The following is a 20,831-nucleotide window of genomic DNA, read 5'->3' as shown; positions in this document are numbered from 1 at the left end:
CCGAGAGCTAAAGACTGATTCCTTTCTGTGCAGGGTTTGCAGAAGTTTCCCAAAGGAGTTCTCAACAGAAGAAGCTGGTAACTCGCTTATTGCTGTAAACTTTCTTGATTCCTATACAGTGAACATTTTTTCACTATTATTCCTCCCATTCCATCCACCTCTTGATCTTCTAGTAATGATTGTCCTAACCACATGACTCAATTAGAATATGCTATCGGGATTGAACAGGTGTGTATATGTGACAAAAACTGAGTATCCAAATCATTCCCTACAATACATCAAATTTGAACCAAGGAGCAGGAGTCCCTTCCTTCTGGGGGGCATCAGCTGGTTCTAGGAGCATTGTGAAGATAGTGGTGTACAGTGCACAACAAGCAGCCAACACGTAGACAGAAGCAGATGTGGTTTAAGGATAAAGCTCCCACAGCGGCACCTGGTATCACTCTCGACTAAAGCCAGATTCATCCTGCCTTTTCCTGTGATCTGATTCATAGACCTATAATCTCTTTTAGTCTTAACCTCACTAGCATTAATTTTCTGTCATTTGCAAATTAACAAACTTCTTCGCTATACACCCCAAATTGTGATCAGAGGTTTTGTTGTTTAAAATAATTTTTGGTGGGCTCTTACTAGCTGTTTTTGAACAAGTATGATAAATTTAGCCAGTCCCAGTGGCCTAGTGGTTAACTCTGATGCTCTTACCACCACGGCTCAGGTTTGTTTCCCCGTCAGGGAACCACACCATCTGTCTGTCATGAGTCGATTGTCATCCTGTGGTGGATGTGTGTTGTTGTGATGCTGAAAGCTAAGCTACTGGTATTTCAAATACCAGCAGGGTCATCCAAGGTGGGCAAGTTTCAGCGGAGCTTCCAGACTAAGACAGACTAGGAAGAAGGACCTGGCTGCCCGCTTCTGAAAAGATTGGCAGTGAAAACCTTATGGATAAAGAAGATGTGGTATATATATTCGATGCACTACTACTCAGCCATAAAAAAAGACAAAATCAGAGGCTGGCCTGGTGGCGCAGCGGTTAAGTTTGCACGTTCCGCTTCTCATTGGCCCGGGGTTTGCCGTTTCAGATCCCGGGTGCGGACACCGCACCGCTTGGCACACCATGCTGTGGTAGGTGTCCCACATATAAAGTGGAGGAAGATGGGCACGGATGTTAGCTCAGTGCCAGGCTTCCTCAGCAGAAAAAGAGGAGGACTGGCAGTGGTTAGCTCAGGGCTAATATTCCTCAAAAAAAAAAAAAAAAAGACAAAATCATCCTACTTGAAACAATATGAATGGCCCTTGAACGTATCATGTTAAGCAAAATAAGCTAGATAGAAAAAGACAAACGCTGTATGCTTTCTCTCATATGTGGAAGATTGACACACGGATAAGGAGAACAGATTAGTGGTTACCAGAGGGGAAGTGGGTGGGAGGGTGGATAGGGTAAAGGGACACATACATATGGGGACGGATAAAAACTAGACTATTGGTGGTGAGCACAATGTAGTCTGTACAGAAACTGAAACATAATTACATACACCTGAAATTACACAATGTTATAAACCAATGTGACCTTGATAAAATAATTTTAAAAAAGAAGCCAGAAAACATTATGAATAGCAGCACAGCATTGTCTGACATAGCACCAGAGGATGAGAGGATGGCGCACAAAGACTAGGCAGGGTTCTGCTCTGCTGTACACAGGGTCACTAGAAGTCAAACTCGGCTCAACGACACTAACGTCACATGGTAATTTTAAAACATGGCCCCCACGTATTTTGACATTCCTTTCATCAAAAGGTAGGGTTTATATCCCCTTCTTTGGAGTCTTGGTGGCCTCTGATTGCTTAAACCAATAGAGTATGACAGAAATGATGCTAGTGATTCCTGAGGCTAGTTGGAAAGGGTCATGGATCTTCTCCCTGGTCCTGTGGAACACTCATTCTGGGAAGCCAGCCATCATGTAAGAAGTCTGGTTATCTTGAGACCACCATACTGGAGAGGCTATATGTAGATGTTCTGTTCAACAGGCCCCTCTGAGCTCCCAGCTGACAGCCAGGAGCCTCTGCTAGACATGAGTGAGCCTTCTGGGAAGTCCGGCCCAGCGTAGCCTTCAAAGGACTGAAGCCCCACTGACATCTGGCTGCTACCACGTGAGGGACTAAGTGGGGACTGCCTAGTCAAACTCTTTCCAAATTCCTGACCAACAAATCTTGAGAGAGAAAGAAAAAAGTTGTTTTAAACTCCTAAATTTGGGGCCAAATTCTTATGCAACAATAGTAATCAGAGCGATAATCACTTAAAGACTTTGAGGCTCTGGGAGATTATCCTTAAAACCAAGGTAACATCCCTCTTTACAGGATCAATGTGAGAAACTTATGGTCCCTGAGATGGTACCTGAAAAGAGCCTCACAATGTGTCTGTATATCACCAACTCTCAATAACATTTGTTCTCTCCACCATCCTTCCATTAAGTGGGATGATCTAAGTAAAAGAGATTTTACAGGCTATAGATGTTTTACCAATATTAGTTATTTTCTCTTTTGGACTCACTGTCCAAAAGATGTATTCCCAGAACACCCAGTCAATCATTCATCCGAGGTATATGCACAATCCTTCTTTTGTTGTTGGATCATTTATCCAGAGCCTTTTCTTCAGTGCTCACAAGTTCTTACTGACTAGCATGTTCACATTAATGTTCCATTGTCTTTAACTCTTTAATGAGTTACTTAAAGGCAGGGACGATGTTTCTTAGAATATTCTTTTAGCTCTATAAGTAGATCAACGTTGAAGTCATAAATGCTTGTTGAAGTTCAATATCAGATATTTGAATTTTCAGTTGGAGGAGAAAATCATGTACCTCACTAGAATCAAGAACATGGAGAAAGACAAATGCCATATGATCTCACTTATATTTGGAATCTAAAATAACCCAAAACACCAAGTTCACAGATACGGAGATCACATTGGTGGTTGCCAGAGGCAGGGGATAAGAAGGTGAGTGAAATGGGTAAAGGGGATCAAAAGGTACAAAATCCAGTTACAAAATAAATAAGTCATGGGGATATAATGTACAGCATGGTGGCTATACCTAATAATGATGTATTGCATATTTGAAAGTTGTTAAGAGAGTAGATCTTCAAAGTTCTTGTCACAAGAAAAAATTTTTATAACTATGTATGGTGACAGATGTTAACTAGACTTATTGTGGTGACCATTTTGCAATATATACAAATATTGACTCATGTTGTACCCCTGAAACTAATATAATGTTATATGTCAACTACACTTCAATTAAAAAGAATATACATAAATATGCTCTCATCTTCTGCATTGACCTTATTTATGAAATGACTATAAGTTCCTTTTCAAGATGATTCTCAAAATTCGTCCAAGGGTTGCCATTCATTTTCCAAATACTGAAAATTCTCAGGAGGAATACATTAAGTTCTTTATCCACTGCCCCCTGCCCCCTCAAACCATAGTTGTTTTGTCCCTTATATACAGTGTCTTCTTGCTATGCTGGTTTTATGAATTTTTTTGTTTTTGGTCTAAGTGATGTCAAAAGAAACTATCATAATTTCTCTTTGCTATCAAGTTAAAAAGAAAACTGTTCAAGACTTCTGGTGAGAAAACCACATTAGTCAGAAAAACTGACAGTAATCAGAACAATTGTGCTTTCTCAAGTCAAAAGCCCCAGAAAGAAAAAATCCCAGACATGAAAAGGAAAAGAATATATATAAATAGACCAAGATAATGATACATCTCCCAGCTCTCTCTAACCCTTGGACACTTTAAGAAGTTAGAGATATTTCAAGACGGGCGAGGCTATTAGGGCTCTATTTGTTGAATTTATTTTTCATGGTTCAATGATGAAAATAACAATAAATTCCACAAATAGATTTCAAGTTGGTCAAGCATTTTGGCTTTGGAAAGTTAATCTCCTGAGCAGTGAGCTCTGTACACGCCTGGAAAGGTTCAAGACAACAATGACATGTGAGAGCAAAACATCCAAGTCCTGCGCAATTCTGAGCCTCATATCACCAAACGGCATTGGGGGATGTGGGGGGAAGTCAGGACCAGAAGTTATTTTTGTTGTTACTCTATTACAGCTCTTTCTTCTGTTATTGCTGCCAAAAGCGATGTTGGCAGTACACAGGCTTTTCAGTGTTTACACTAACTGGTCTAAATCAAGGAATCCTGACTTAGCCTTATTCTTTCTCACAGATACAGTCCAATTTGTGATGGATCCTGGGAGAGCACTGATTCAATAGGCGTGTTGTCCCCTTAGGCACAGAGTCATAGGGCTGGAAGGAATGAAACAACACTTAGTCTCCCCCTTGCTTCAGGCTGGACTGGATCCCAACCACCTCAAATACAGAATACTTTGCCTTATTTAAAAGATTTCCAGACACAGAGACTGAACAAGCCCCTTGGCAACTAAATTTACTTTTACAATCTTTGTAGCTAGCTTTATCCTTCTCTTCAGATAATCCCGTAATGGGGTACTCTAGTTTAAATGTTTTGTCCAAATCTACCCCCAGTGGATTTGAAGCCAAACATGATTTCACCTATGGTTGTGGAGTCATCATTAAGTCGCCTCTCAGACCTCAAAGTTTAGAAGTCCTAATCCCCTTAATTTTTCTAGGTGTCCTTATCTATGAGAATCTGTTAACGTATTTTACTTCTATGGAATACGTCACTATACAATATGGAATTCTTATTGACTAGAAGTTTTGTCCCCACCTGGAGAGTATACTTAATTTATGCCTCATTAACAAAAAACAATAACCATCATTTAATGGGCACTGTTGTAGGCAGAATTCTAACATGGCTGCCAAGATTCCCACCCCTACTTCCCTATATGTGCCTTGTATAAATCCTTTCCATTGAGTGTGGGACCTATGAATATGATAGAATATCTGTCTTGTAATTAGGTTACTAATCAGTTCACTTTGAGTTCACTAGAATGGAGATTATTCTAGTGGCCCTGATCTAATCAGGTGAGCCCTTTCTAAAGTCATAGAGATTGAAAGTGTGAGAGAGATTCTACTCGAGGAGGATTCTCTATTGTGGCCTTTGAGTACGAAAGGGAACTTGTCATAAGGACTTGCGAGTGGCCTCTAGTTGCTGCATAAAATCCCCAGCTGAAGCTAGCAAGGAACTGAATTCCACAAACAACTGGAATGAGCTTGGAAAGCAAGTCCCCCCTAGTCAAGTCTAGAGGCAAATACAGCCAGCTGATGCCTTGACTTCAGCTTCGTGAGACCCTGAACAAAGAAATCATCCATGCATGCCTGGAATTCTGACTTGCAGAATTGTGAGACAGTAAATGTCTGTTATTTTAAGCCACCAAGTTTATGGTAATCTGTTACACATCAATAGAAAACTCATATAGGAATTCATCCATGGGCTGGACTTTATAGTAAAGACATTCCCTATATTCTCTCATCTAATTCCTACAGCAACCCTTAAGGTAATCACTATGTCTGTTGTTAGAACAAGAAAACTGAAGCCTGGCTCAATGAGCAGAAGCAGCAAAGATCAGTTCCTTAAATACTGCAAATTTCACTCTCACTTCATTTGATTTGTAAGACCTGTCCCCAGGTCATGCTCTTTCCTCTGAATTGCTTTTCCTGTCCTTATAATTGTATTGATACAGGCTGTTGCTGGGGCCTTGGTAAAAGTATTTTGATCCAAACCATTGGCTTCCTAAAGGTCCGAGTCACTGAGGAGGCTACTTCCCACTTCATTGTGCTTTTGAAAAATCGAATGGAGATTTGAGTATCACAGTTATTAAATTTAAACTCCTTCAAAAAATACAAATTGAATAAGATAGCTCTGTATTTCCTATTTAAAATATGGTCAGTATAATGAGTGAAGGCACTGGCTCATTGCTCCCACCTTGTCCCTATGAGCACTCTCTCCCTTCCCAAGTCTGCCTGTCCCGATGCTTTCATGCTATCTGCAGCCTTAGTTCCTACCTAAACTCTGGTCTCCCTCTCAGGCTGAGAAAACATAAGGACGGATGGATCTGTGGTTTGAAGCTTATAATCAAGTCAGCCTTGCTGCTGGACTCATTCTGACCCAGGACCGTGGACCAGGTGAGTGAGTCTTTGTTTTCCTTGTGACCACATCTCTACCTAGTATCCAAGTTCTACTTACTGGATGACTATCTGGCCCCATTATGCATTCCTTCAAGGAATTACTCTATTTTTTAGTACTGCCAGAAAGCCAGTCTTCTCCTATTAAAACAGGATTTCCAGAGAGGTTAAATACATGTGCCCTTGCTCCCACCTGAGAGAGCAAAGAAAGCATAGCGAAAATTGTGGAAAGAATTGAAGACAGAGAGTAGAAGGCACAGGACCAATGTAGGGGAAAATTGGATTATGAATATGAAGTCAAAATGGAAAATGACATTAAACTGAAATGGACAGAAAGGACACAAGAGAGAATAGAAAAACAGAAAACAACTCCCAGACAAAGAATAAAGAAAGGAGAATTCAGGGAAAACCACAAGCCCATAAGACATTGCAGCAAGGGCCAAGGAAACGCTCTAGTATTTGAAGTTTCTGAGTTTATTTCTCTGCAGAGGGGATCTTAAAGATGCTACAAACGAATAAGGAACAAAGCACCATGACCCTCTTAGAGATTTTTGTCAGTTCAGCGGTCAAATCATTAGAGACTTTGAAAAAATCAGGTGAAGGTAACAAAAATTATGATAATGTAATATTAAATATTTTTAATAATATGTGTAAGCATCGTTCTAAGTATTTTAACTAATTTAATACTAACAAAAATCCTCTGAGGTTCTTACTATTATTATGCCCATTTTCTAGGTGAGGAAACCGAGGCACTGAGACTTAAGTAAATTGCCCAAGGAGAAGACAGAGACGAGGAACAGTGAGGGGGCCAGTGTGACAAGAACATAGGAAACAAGTGGGAGATGACGGAAGACGAATGTGAAGAAGTAGTAAGAGACAAGGTTCTGGAGGGTGTTGCAGGCCATTGTAAGAAATTTGACTTTTATGCTGAGTGAGATGGTAAACCATCGGTGGGTTTCGAGCAGAAGAGTGATGTGTTTTGACTTATATTTAAAAATCATTTTCTTGCTGCTAGGCTGAGGAGAAATTGTAAGCAGGGGTGAGGACTGGGGTGAGCGGAGAAGGGGTGTGTATATCAAGAGTGGAGCCAGGCCAACCAGGTAGGAGGCCATTGCAATAATCCAGGTAAGGGGATAGGAGTGGCTTGGTTACTAAACTGACGCCAGTATATTGACTATACTTGATTGGGCCTATCTATATCTCTGTTGACTAAATAGAGAGAGGAGGTGGTGAGAGATGGTACATAAAATTACTATGTATTTATTGCTACTATATATATTCCTTAATTACAATTTACTACACATAGATAAATCCGGATGAGTGTTTTCTATGTACACCTTAGTATATTTATGGTCAACCCGTGATGATAAATATGGTAGTGCATATTTTACAAAGCAACTTGAATTATTTTGAAAACAACCCAATGAGGTATGCGTGTTAGTCACATATTGCTCCTGCCACTTAACATAAGAGAAAACAGACTCAGTGAACTGAGAGGTTAACTTGTCTAGGATCATGTGAACTGTGAGTCAGAAGCCTGTGCTTTCTCCACTGAACTCAACTTCCTAACTAAGCTTGTGCCAAGGAACATCTCAAGATGAAAATGAAAAAGGAGGTTACAATTGCCAGGATACAGAAAAGTAAGCCTACAGCAATCCCGTTGCCTGCCGTTTAGGACAAATGTCTACTTTCAGTAACTACCACAGTTAGTTCTCAGCCTTTAAATCATGTGCACTAAAAGTTCAACTTTGATAAAAGTGGCAAATTATTATATAGAAGACCTATTAAGATGAAGAAAACCCAAATAAACTAACCTTATAAAGTCAGATAGTGACAAAATCTTTTCTAAGATGATTTTAAGTTAAGACACAGACGAGCCTTTCGAGAAAGAGCTCAAAGCATTTTCTCTGCTCACTGTAGCTTCAAGAATCAGCGAAACATCCACACTCGATTAGCTTTGATTTCCAATTCATGAAAACCCAACTTGTCATTTTTTTAAATTTTTGCTCAATATGCAGTGACATTAACTCAGCCTTTTCAAGTTTTCTTCTTTTCTTGGCTGTTAAGTAGATTACCTCTTTTCTAACGACAAGGTCAAAACTAAGGTGAGGTACTAGTTCTAGGCACAAACTTTATGGGGGTGTTAAAAAAATTAGTAGTCAAGATAAATAATATTTTAGTGTGATATTTTTAAAAATCAAAATTAATGCCAAAACATTTATAGTTAATAAAATATCAAAATATCAAAATTTTAAATAAAGACAGTATCAGCATTACTGACTTCTCCTTCTGCCTTAGGCTTCGCTATGGCTTGGTACAGCACTGGCACATGATATTGCCTTCTGATGTTTCATGCTTCAGCGTTCTTTTTGCATGTAGTATTCAGTACAAGCCGATGTGGTTTCTCTCATGTGAGGCTGAAATACAGGAAGAATAAGAACAGAGACAGGGTGAGTATTGTGTCTTGTAAAATATATTGGGCACCTCATGATGTCCCTTTAATTTGTTACATTTCCCTAAAGCATCACAAAATGTAACCTGTCATCACCTTAATCTCCATCGCACAGAGTAATACCAGGTAAGCACGACCTCCTTGTGCTGGCAGCTGAGATGCTGCAATGCGGAACGTTAAACAAAATCGCTGGCCTGTATGGCACCACCTTGCCTATGCTCTGAATGCTGGAAGTAAATGCTGATTATCTGGGGACTATAATAACATGATTTTTGTATAAACAAAGCACAAACAGCAATCATACAGTTAACACAAAGCTATGACTGCCAGGCAATTGTTATACTTAGTACAATTGCTTGAGCCATTAATTAGAGTATAGCGTTTCCTCTTGAGATAATGCTGATTAAAATGTATATACACTCTGTTGGAAAATAACTTCAGGGTTGATGTGAAAATAGCAAAAAGAGATTTCAAATAAATACCGTTGAAAGAAAGGTCAGTTTTGCAAAGAGAAGACTAGTTGTCTCCTTGCCCTGCTGGGAACTGAGTCTCCCAGAGCCATTTTGTGGTTGGCTGGGTAAGTTTTCCTGAATGATAAAAGAGATGAAGAATGAAGAACTGAGTCAGCTAAATTCTTAGTAGATAACAAACAGAATTATCTTTGGAGTTGACTTTCTTCTTAATCTCTTATAATCACAGATGCATAATTCAATGTGCTTTCATAAAATATGCATATCATTTTCCCTGTAAACGTGTATAAGGGCAGAGCTCACCAATTAGCAAAATCCACACACCCACTGGTTTAACTGACCCAGTGTGCATCTGGAAAGCCCTGCAGCAGAGTTAGCTTGGCCTTTTTGGTCTTTAAATACTGATTAAACATGAAGGCTAGGTAGGACTCTCTCGGGGGCCAATGTAGGAGCTTTACTGAGCTGCTCACAGACTACATGAAATTCAAGAAGCGAGGAAGCGCCAATGAGCCTGAAACAAGACTCACCCTGCCTTCTAGGCTAGGTCTTGCTCTTCGAAGTGTGCTCCGCAGACCAGTGGCATCACCAGCACCTGGGAGCTTGTTAGAACCGCAGACTCTCAGGTTCCACCCTAGACCTAGTGAGTCACAGTCTGCATTTTAGCTGGATCCCACGTAATTCTTATATATGTGCATTAAAGTTTGAGAAGTACTGGTGTAAGAATGTTGTGCCCACAAGCTTGGGCTTTCAAGCCCATCCTTGTGACAGGGAGGAAATATCAAGAGTAGCATAAAGACCTGAAAATGGAAGCAAATGCAAAACAGATGTGAACCATTAAAATTTGAGCAGCCCTTCTCTGCAAGAAGGAGTTACAGAGGTTGTGTACCTCGATAGGTAGGTATCTTTAGCAAAAGGAAGACTTTGTTGTAGAAAAAACCATTCTCAGATTTCTGGGAATTTTAAGGAAGAAAATCTCTATCACTGAGGTTCAGTGGAAGTGATTGCTGGAAGCCACTTGAAAACTGAGAAGCTGAGAACAAAGGAGAGGAAAAGATCTTGCAGTTTATTTGTGACTGCAGACTGGGCCACACAGGTCTTGGCGAGTTGCCTGGTCCCTGTTGCACTGGATTTTACAGCCCTTCTGGTGGCTCATAGTTGCTATCTTATTGACAGTTTTCACACTTTTTCTACATGGATCATAAACCCTTGGGTTCATTTTGCCACATTTAAGCCAACATAGGTTTCACACAAGTAAATATCAATGATGATAACAGTAGCTTCCATTTATGGAGTGTCCGCTTTCCACCAGACACTATCCCAGATGACTTGAAGTGTCTCTTTAAACTTGCATGGCCCCAAAAGGAGGCCCTTAATCCCATTTTATAAATAAGGAAATTGAGACACAGCCACCACTACTTCAAATTTGGCCCCGAACCATTTCACTTGTCTTGAATAATTTCTTGGAACAAAAAGGCAATTGTTCTTGCTGGTTCCTCTCATTTAGTAAGCCAGTCACCTCCGTCAGTTGATCTAAGGCCAGCATCTTGGCTCATCCTTGTCATCTGTTCCATGATCACTGACTGGTTACATTTGTCATTCCATGCTGTGTGATAACCCTGGGTTCTTCCAAATGAACTCTTTTCTTGCCTCCACCCTACTGAGGCAAACCACCTCTCTCTCCACACACGGGTTCATGGGTTGCTTTGCTCTGCCTCAAAGGCCCACTTTCTCTTTGGAGAATGACTCATTTGCTAAGAAGAGCTGATGTCTTGACTTCAGTGAATAAAAAAAGTCTTCCTTCTCTCCATGCCCACTGTTCAGGTAAAAAGTTTCTCTCACCTCCTGCTAATTATTCATCAGCCCAGGTGTACAGAATTTTGGAAGTGAAATGATTCCTAATGTGGGAGAAGAAAAAGTTATTTTACACTAGCAAACCAATCCCCAACTAGGATCAACACTCTGGAGTTCCCTGGCTTGTCCCTTTACATACTAACACAGATTCATCATTGAAAAAGATCTAGTCTCTTCTAATCCTGGAAGAATTTAGGGTAGTGAGTCTCAAATTTTTTCCATCAAAGCAGAGGAAGGTACATGTATAGCCACAGGAGATGGCTTAAGGGGTCTGAGAACATACCCCCAAAAGGATTGGATAAAAACGTGAAATTTATTTGAAGCCTAAAGTTTTATCTTTAAAAAAGCATGTAAATTGTGACTACCCTCCCATAATATGTCTTTATTTGCTTTACTCTAAAACTGTTTTAAATTTCATACCAGATTAAATTACCTAAATGTTAACCTCCAAGTTTTTGGATGAAGTTAAAACTCCCGGATGATGTACTATGTTTATTCTATGGCTTTTAGTGTCCCTGGCCCACTGCCATGAATGCCCCTGAACAGCCAAACATTAGAATATTACTGTCCCTTAATGATTTTGCTTAATAACTATTATGGAGGACAGGATAGTCTTTCGAAGAGGGACAAGTGTCTGAACGCAGCTCCTTCAGAAAACTTAAGAGTGGTAGTGAGTATTTCTGCTGCTTGGCCCCTGAAATCTTAGCATCTGTTTCCAATTAGGGAGCCAGCGAGGCAGTTGAATCAGTGTCCCCAAAGCTGGTGTTCTTGGTGAGCTCCAGAGCCTCCCAGTGCCCACTCTTCAGTCAAAACCTCTTACAGTAGCTTCCATCCTCTGATCCTTTGAGAAACATCATGGTGAGATCTTGTTGTGAATATCACTTTAAAAAAATTTTTCCCTGCCTTATGCAGCAATGAGAGGAAGCCACGGAGTCAGCTAGATATGTGAATGTGTTCTATTCAATAATCTTAAAATAAAAAATAAATGCATTCATGTGACTTTGATATTTTACCACATATCTTCCTTGCCAAAGGAGTAAGTCCTGTCATGTAGGAGGAAGTCTGGAAATATTGCTTAGGGGCCACCCACTGTCTCACTGTGAAGCGTATTGTCACTTGGGAGGCCAGGCAATGATAGCCAACAGACTTATTAGTTATGTCTGTGAGCCTTAGGGCCCTGGGACTTCTTGTTGATGAGGCTATCTTTGGTTATAAAAGATTTTACCAAACAAATGCTTTTGGCTTAAAGCACTTAAATAATTCTAGCCTCAAAATTAATGAAAAGATTATTGAAAATGTTTTAGTAATTTGGAAGACAATCTGCACATATATTTCTGTTTGGAGGAACAGTAATTTTTAAGCTAAATACATCTTAGGCCTTTATTACAAGTGTCAGAACAAGAAAAGATTGGTGATTTGAGAAAGAGAAATTAAAAACAAAACCTTAAAAAATAAGTCAGGATATCTTCATGGTACAAAATAAATGAGACAATGGAAACATAGAAATTTCCCTAATTCATAATGTAGTTCTTTGTTCTGGAGATTTGTTCATTATTGTGAAAATTAGCCACATTTAATCTTTTTTAATAGTTGTTATAAGAATTCTGTTCTTCATTTATTTTGAAATATATCCTACTAAAAAAAAGAGTAAGTATAAACACACGTACAGTTTGAACAGTAACATTGGAACAAACACTTATGAACTCATCAACCACCAAAAAGAAAAGATCATTAGCCGTTAGCTTGATATCTTTTGTGCCAGATGCTTCTACTCTCTCTCCCTGGGTAACAATCATCCAATATTTTGTATATATCAATCCCTTCCTTTAAAAAATGTTTAACCATGTGTGTATTTATGCCTAAACAGTAGATGGTTTAGTTTTGCTTGTTTTGAGCTTTATATCTGTTTAGAGTTTTCAAGGACTTGATTTTTTTTCACTCAAAATTAGCTTTCTAAGAATCATCCATGTTGGTGGGTAAAGTGGTGTAACGTTCCTTGGGTGGTATTGCAAATAAATCTATTTATATATCCACTTTCTAATAAATGGATTTTGTATTGATTCTAATTTTTGCTATTATGTACAGTACAGCAACACCAACTCTTATATGTGACTCCTAGGACACAGGTATAAAAATTGCTTAGGGTGTATACCTAATAGTGGAATTATTGAGTCATAGAGTCTGTTTAAAGTTCAATTTTACATTATTGTGAGATTGTTCTCCAAAGTGGATAACACAACTTACGCCTCCACCAGAAATGCACTCCCATTCATCTATATCTTCTCTAGAACTTAGTATTTTAGACAACTTAATTTTTTGCCTATCTTTTTGGTATGAAATGGTATTTCATTATCTTATGCATTTCTCTGGTTAATAATGAGATTGATAACATAGTCGTATGTTCATTGTGAAATATCTGTTCTTTTACTGCCTATTTAATCTATTGGAATGCTCTCTGCTTATTATTGATTTTTTCAGCTATATTGAGGTATAATTAACAAATAAAATTGTAATATATTTGAAGTATACAATGTGATGATTTGATATGCATATACATTGTGAAAGGATTCCACAATCGAGTCAATTAGCATAAAACCCTCACATATTTACTGATTTTTTTTGGTGAGAACGCTCAAGGTCTACTCTCTCAGTGTTTTAATTATACAATACAGGATTACAAACTTTAGTCACCGTGAGCTGTGTTAGATCCTCAGACCTTATTCATCTTATAACTGAAAGTTTATACCCTTTTACCAACCTTTCCCCATTTCCTGCCTCCCCAGCCGCTGGCAACCACCATTCTACTCTCTGTCTATAAACTAAAGTTTGTTTTTTTTTTTTTTTTTTTTAAAGATTCCACGTATAAGTCATACCGTGCAGTATTTGTGTTTCTCTCACTGGCTTTTTTTGCTTAGCATAATGACCTCCAAATTCGTCCATGTTGTCTCAAATGGCAGGATTTCTTTCTTTTTTAAGGCTGGGATTATATATCTCACATTTTCTTTATCCTTTCATCTGTTGGTGGATACTTAGGTCATTTCCATATCATGGCTATCACAAATAACACTGCAATGAGCATGAGAGTACAGAAATCTCTTCAAGATAATGATTTTGTTTCTTTTGGCTGTATACCCAGAAGTGGGATTGCTGGATCATATGGTAGTTCTATTTTAAATTTCTTAAGGTACCTCCACACTGTATTCCATAGTGGCTGCACCAGTTTACATTCCCATCAATGGTGTACAGTTTCCTTTTCTCTACATCCTGGCCAACACTTATTATCTCTTGTCTTTTTGACAATCACCATTCTAACAGGTGTGAAGTGATATCTCACTCTGGTTTTGATTTGCATTTCCCTGATGATTAGTGATGTTGAGCACCGTTTCGTGTACCTTTTGGCGATTTGTATGTCTTCTATGGAAAAACATTTATTCAGGTCCTTTGCCCATTTTTTAATTGTGTTATTTATTTTCTTTGCTATTGAGTTGTATTAGTTCCTTGTATATTTTAGGTAATCACTCTTTATTGGATATGAGGTTTGCAAATATTTTCTCCCATTCCATAGATTGCTTTATCGTTTTGTTGGTGTATTCCTTTACTGTACTGAAGCTTTTTAGTTTGATGTAGTTCTCCTGTTGATTGTTGCTTTTATTATCTGTGCTTTTGGTGTCAAATCCAAAAACTCATTGCTAGGACCAATGTCCAGGATTTCTATGTTTTCTTCTAGGAGTTTCATTGTTTCAGTCATAGGTTTAAATCTTTAATCCATTTTGAGTTGATTTTTGTGTATGATGTAACAGGGGTCCAGTTTCATTCTTTTGCATGTGGGTGTCAAGTTTTCCCAACACTGTTTATTGAAGAAACTATCATTTCCCCATTGTGTATTTTGCTGACTTTGTAGAAAATTACTTGACCATATATGTATGGGTTTATTTCCAGGCTATCTATTCCGCTCCATTGATCTATGTGTCTGTTTTTATGCCCATCCATACTGTTGTGATCACAATAGCTTTGTAAGATAGTCTGAAATCAGGAAGTGTGATGCCTCTAGCTCTGTTCTTCTTTCTCAAGATTGCTTTGGCTATTTGGGGTCTTTGATGGTTCCACAAATTTTAGGATTATTTTGTCTGTTTCTGTGAGAAATGCCATTGGAATTTTGATAGGAATTGCATTGAATCTGTCAATTGTTTGGTAGTATACACATTTTAACAATATTAATCCTTCCAATCCATGAACATAGAGTATCTTTTCATTTATTTATCTTCTTTAATTCCTTTCATCAATATTTTATAGTTTTCAGTGACAGATATTTCACCTTCTTGGTTGAAATTATTTCTAAGCACATCATTGTTTTTTGATTTTATTGTAAATAGGATTGTTTTCTTGATTTCTGTTTTCAACAGTGTGTTGTTAGTGTATAGAAATGCAACTGATTTTTGTATATTGATATTGTATCCTGCAACATTGTGGAATTTGTTCTAACAGTTTTTGGGTGGAGTCTTTAGGGTTTTCTGTATTTAAGATCGTGTCGTCTACAAACAGAGACAATTTCATTTCTTCCTTTCTTATTTAGATGCCTTTTCCTTCTTTTTTTGCCTAATTGCTCTGGCTATGACTTCCAGTATTATGGTGAATAAAAGTGGCAAGAGCGGGCATCTTTGTCTTGTTCCTGTCTTACAGGAAAAGCTTTTAGCTTTTCACTATTGAGTATGATGTTAGCTATGGGCTTGTTACATATGGACTTTATCATGTAGAGGTACATTCCCTCTATACTAACTTCATTGAGACTTTTTGTCATGAAAGGATGTTGAATTTTCTCAAATCCTTTTTCTGCATCTATTGAGATGGTCATATGATATTTACCCTTCATTTTGTTAATGTGGTATATCACATAGATTGATTTGCATGTGTTGAACCATCATTGTCTCCTAGGAGTAAATCCCAATTGATTGTGGTGTATAATCCTTTTTTTGTATTGTTGAATTCAGTCTGCTAATATTTTATTAAATATTTTTGCATCTATATTCATTAGGAATATTAGCCTATAATTTTCTTTTCTTGTGGTTTCCTTGTCTGGCTTTGGAATAAAGGTAATTCTGGTCTCATAAAATGAGTTTGGAAATGTTCCCCCCTACTTTTTGGAAGAGTTTGGCAAGGATTGGTATTAATTATTCTCTAAATGTTTGTTAGAATTCACCAATGAAGTCATGTGGTCCTAGACTTGTCTTTGTTGGGAGGTTTTTGATTGTTGACTCAATCTCCTCACTAGTAAATGGTCTGTTCAGATTTTCTATTTCTTCATGATTCAATTTTGAAGGTTGCATGTTTAGGAATTCCATTTCTTCTAGGTTATCCAATTTATTGGCATGTAATGTTTCATAGTAGTTTCTTAAGACCCTTCCTATTTCTGTTTTACAGTTGTAATGTCTCCTCCTTCATTTCTGATTTCATTTATTTGTCATCTCTCTCTTTTTTTAGTTACTGTAGCTAAAAGTTTGTCAATTTTGTTCATTTTTTCAAAAAAATAAGCTCTTAGTTGCATTGATCTTTTCTACTGTCTTTCTAGTCTCTATTTCATTTATTTCAACTCTAACATTTATTTTCTTTCTTTACTAACTTTATGCTTCATTTTTTCTTTTTTTTTTTTCTACTTCTTTGGGGTGTAAAGTTAGGTTCTTTATTTGAGATCTTTCTTTTTTTTTTGAGGAAGATTAGCCCTGAGCTAACATCTGCTGCCAATCATCCTCTTTTTGCTGAGGAAAACTGTCCTTGAGCTAACATCCATGCCCATCTTCCTCTACTTTATATGTGGGACGCTTACCACAGCATGGCTTGCCAAGTCGTGCCATGTCCGCACCCAGGATCTGAACCGGCGAATCCCAGGCTGCTGAAGTGGAATGTGTGCACTTAAATGCTACACCACCAAGCTGGCCCCTTTTCTTTTGGACTCTGTATTGGTTTCCATGAGTTAGATAAAACACTCACCACTTTTAGTCTTGACAGATTAGCTTCATATAGGAGATGATTCTTTTCAATCAGCCCCGCCTGAGCTCCTGGTTACCTCTTAAATCTTTGTGATTGCCCAAGCCACCGTCTTTGTTCTTAGTGGCTCCCAGTAGATAAGGGTGTGCCAAGACCCTTCAGTGTCCCAAAGGCATGAGAAATGCCCATATGTCTGTTCAGGCTCCTAGAGGATTACTGATTGCGTGACTCTTTCACTGGCTAATGAAGGCTAATTTGAAGCTCAACCTTCAGTCAGCAGATGGGAAGGTCAGGAGGTTAGATATGCAGTCTAGCCTCTGTCAGGAAGAAATTGGGAGCTGGTTGTTTTTGCCTCCTCACTCCATGCTGAGCCAGAGGGAATAGTCACTGGGATTACTTGTGTGCCCAAATAGAACCAACTCTTTGTTTTGTGTGGTCCTGGAGGACTCATGAATGTCAAGCCCCATCAGCTCCCAGAGCTGGGTGATTTAGAACCAGTCCCTTGGGTGGCAACTGTAACAGTTAGGGTACTAGATGTGTGGACAAGCTCCTTCCATGGAGAAGCTAGAGATGTGGTTTTACTGTTAGAGCAAACCAGGGAGAGATGGCAAGGGACGTGCTCACCAGCTCCTTCAGGCTCCCGAGAAGATCTTAGTGAGCTCCCACATGCAGGTTGATTAGAAGCTGGAACCTCAGGCATCAGCTAGGAAAATAGATAGTTGTATCACTTCTAGGGAGAAACTAGGAGACGGAGACAGTGTTTTTGCCTGCTCCCTCTATTCTGAATCCAGAGGGGATAGCTGCATTCATTTGAAAACTATTTTTTTTGTCATTATTTGTTTAATATGGTTCTGTGGCACTCATGAATGCTGAGCCCCATTTATTATCAGACCTAGGTGATTTGATACTGTGTCCCTCAGACGGCAATTGCAAAAGTTGGGGTGCTAAATGTGTGGATAAGCTCTTTCCAGGGAGAAGCTGGTGGCTTGATTTTATGTTGGAGCAAACCAGAAAGAGAAGGTAGGGGAAGTGCCCCCTGGTTCTTTCAGATTCCAAGGAGGATCCCAGGCAGGACCTTGCAATCAGGCTGATTAGAAGCTGGACCCTCAAGCAGGGAAATATGCAGTCAAACCCCTTCTAAGGAAAAACTGGGAGATGGCTGTTTTTGTCTGCTTCCTCTGCACTGAGCCTGGGGAGGACAGCCTCAGGGAGTGTTTGTGCACCCATTTAACAGCTACTTCTTTGTTTGATTTAGTCCTATGGGACTCATAAATTCAAGCCCCAGTTGGCTCTCGGAGCTAGAGTCTATCCCTTGGGTGGCAGCCTTGAAAGTTGGGGCACTAGATGTGTGGTCCAAACCCTTCACTCCTCAGAGAGAAGCTCAGAGTTGGGGGTTTCCTCCTGATTGTAAGACTCTGTGCCAGGGGTGGGGTTTATGACAAGAGTGTGTCCTAACCTTTTCTACCCATTTCAATTTGGATATTTTCTCAGTCGCTTGATGTGTAGGAGTCACTCAAGTAGTTTCTGGATTTCTCTCAGAAGGAATTGATCCATGTATAGCTGTACATTTGGTGCATTCATAGGAGAAGGGATAGTTGGGAGCCACCTAAGTCAGCATCTTGGTGCAGTTCTCTTCATATTGATTTCTAATAGTTCTAGTAGTTGTTTGTACATTCTAGACACTAGTCCTTTATTGATTACATGTCTGGCAATATGGCTCATGCTTTTACTTCCTCCGTAGTATCTTTTGATGAACACAAACTCTTCTTTTTCATGAAATAGACCTATCAATACTTTCCTTTATGAATTATGTTTTTGACTCTTATTTTGAAATCCTTCTCTACAAAGCCCAGAAAAATATTCTCCAACGTTTCCTTCTAAAACTTTTGAAGTTTAGACTTTTACATAGAAATCATTAATCAAATGAGAATGAACAATTTCCATATATATGTGAGTTTTCTATTCTTGGTCCATTGATCAATTTGGCTATCCTTGCACAGATACCTGCCAGTTCTAATTGATATAAATGTATTACTCTTGATATTTGGTGTGCAAAATTTCCCCAATGGATTCATCTTTCTGGATATTCTCAGTTCTTTGTTCTTCTACATAAAATTCTGAATCATCTTATCAAGTTTGTTTAAAAATCTATTGAGATTTTGATCAGAATTTTGCCATAACTATTGATAACACTTCAAAATTTGACATCTTTAAGACTGAATCTTTTTCTCCATGAATGTGAAATATCTTTAAATTTATTATGTGTTATTCACTGTTTGCCTTTACGGTTTTGTAATTTTCTTGTAGAGGTATTTCACATCTTAGATTTATCCTTAGATTTGCTAGTTTTGTTGCTTTTGTAAATGATGTCTGTAATGGGGGAACCCAAGACCTCCCTCATGCTTTATGATTCACTAAATAGACTTACAAGACTTAGAAGCTGTTGTACTCATGTTTACCGTGTACTACAGTAAAAGAACAAGGTCAAAATCAGCAAAGATAAAATGCACATGGGGCAAAGTCCAGGAGAAACAAGGAACAAGTTTCCATGTATTACCTCCCAGTATAAAATATTTGAACTGAAGTACAAAGAAAAAAAGATAATACAAAAAAGTATAAGAGACATGTAGGACACAATGAGAATAGGTAACATCCATGTGATTGAAGACTCAGAAGGAATAGAGGGAGAGAATGAGGAAGAAGTAATATTTGAAGAGATAATAACCAAAATTTTTATAAAACTAAACTACCAAATTGAGATGGCCTGAGGACCCTAGACAAGATAAATACAAAATAAACTCTACCTTGACTCATCACAGTAAAACTGCTGAACACCAAAGACAAGGACAAAATCTTAAAAGCATCCAGAGAAAAAGACATGTCTTTCGAAGTAGTAATGAAAGACTGAAAGCTGAATTCTCCACACAAATGATAGAAGGCAGAAGACATAAAGATCATAAAGAATATATTCCATTCCTGGAATTGTACACTTTGATCATGATGTCTTTTTTATTTTTTATAAAAGCCTGAAATCAGTTTCCAAATATTTTATTTAAGATTTTTCTGTGTGTGTTTGTGAACAGCATTAGTCTGCAACTTTTCTTTTCGTTTTTTATTTTTGAGGAAGATTAGCCCTGTCAATAAAAAAAAATCCAACAACTGGATAAAATGTTCTTTATATGTTTGTTATTTCACTTGTGTTGTGTTCTCTACACTTTCTTTAACATTGCTGAGTTTTGGTCTTCTTCATGTATTGATAGCCGAGATAGGTACATTAAAATTTCTTACTATGATAGTAGATTTACCAAATTTTCATTGTAGCCTGTCAATTTCTACTTTCTATATTTTGAAGACATATTATTAGGTGGCCATAAGCTTTAACATTAGAATTATTTTATCTTTCTGGCAAATTGTTCTTTTTCTCAATATGTGCTCACTCTCTTCTTTTTCCTGGTAATTATTTTTGCCTTAAAGTCTATGACCAGCCAGACCAAATTTATTTTGCTTAGTATTTTTCTAGTATATCTTTTTCAATCCTTTCAACTTTTCTGTGTTCTGATTTAGATTTGCTTTTTAGAAAGAGCTCATAGTGAGACTTTGGATCTTTTGTCCAGACTAACAGGTTTGTCTTTAACATGGAGAGTTATTTCATTTTTTTTTATGCTTTCTTTTTTTTTTTTTGAGGAAGATTAGCCCTGAGCTAACATCTGTCGCCAATACTCCTCTTTTTGCTAAGGAAGACTGGCCCTGAGCTAACATCCGTGCCCATCTTCCTCTGCTTTATATGTGGGACGCCTACCACAGCATGGCTTGCCAAGCAGTGCCATGTCTGTACCCGGGATCTGAACTGGCAAACCCTGGGCTGCCAAAGCAGAACGTGCACACTTAACTGCTGTGCCACCGGGCCAGGCCTGAGTTATTCCATTTTACTTATTTTAGTTATTGATTTGTTTGAATTTATAGAGGTCATCACCTTTG

The 20,831-nt window shown here is 38.3% G+C and overlaps 2 long non-coding RNA genes across 2 annotated transcripts in view; one reads left to right on the top strand and one right to left on the bottom strand.

The window, feature by feature from the left end:
* Positions 1 to 2,833: 2,833 nt before the first annotated feature.
* LOC139083838 (uncharacterized) lies at positions 2,834 to 7,470 on the top strand. The gene is made up of 3 exons (XR_011540817.1): positions 2,834 to 2,991; positions 6,002 to 6,098; positions 6,834 to 7,470. It is a non-coding gene; the product is annotated as an uncharacterized lncRNA (long non-coding RNA).
* Positions 7,344 to 20,831, bottom strand: part of LOC139083837 (uncharacterized) — a 189,447-nt gene continuing 175,959 nt past the window's right edge. Inside the window, exon 6 of the long non-coding RNA XR_011540816.1 lies at positions 7,344 to 8,515. This is a non-coding gene — a long non-coding RNA (uncharacterized lncRNA). The remainder of the gene's footprint in view (positions 8,516 to 20,831) is intronic.

The sequence above is a fragment of the Equus przewalskii genome, chromosome 6 (genome assembly GCF_037783145.1).
Source record: "Equus przewalskii isolate Varuska chromosome 6, EquPr2, whole genome shotgun sequence".
NCBI classification, from domain to species: Eukaryota; Metazoa; Chordata; class Mammalia; order Perissodactyla; family Equidae; genus Equus; species Equus przewalskii.
This window is presented reverse-complemented; position numbering and strand designations above follow the sequence as displayed.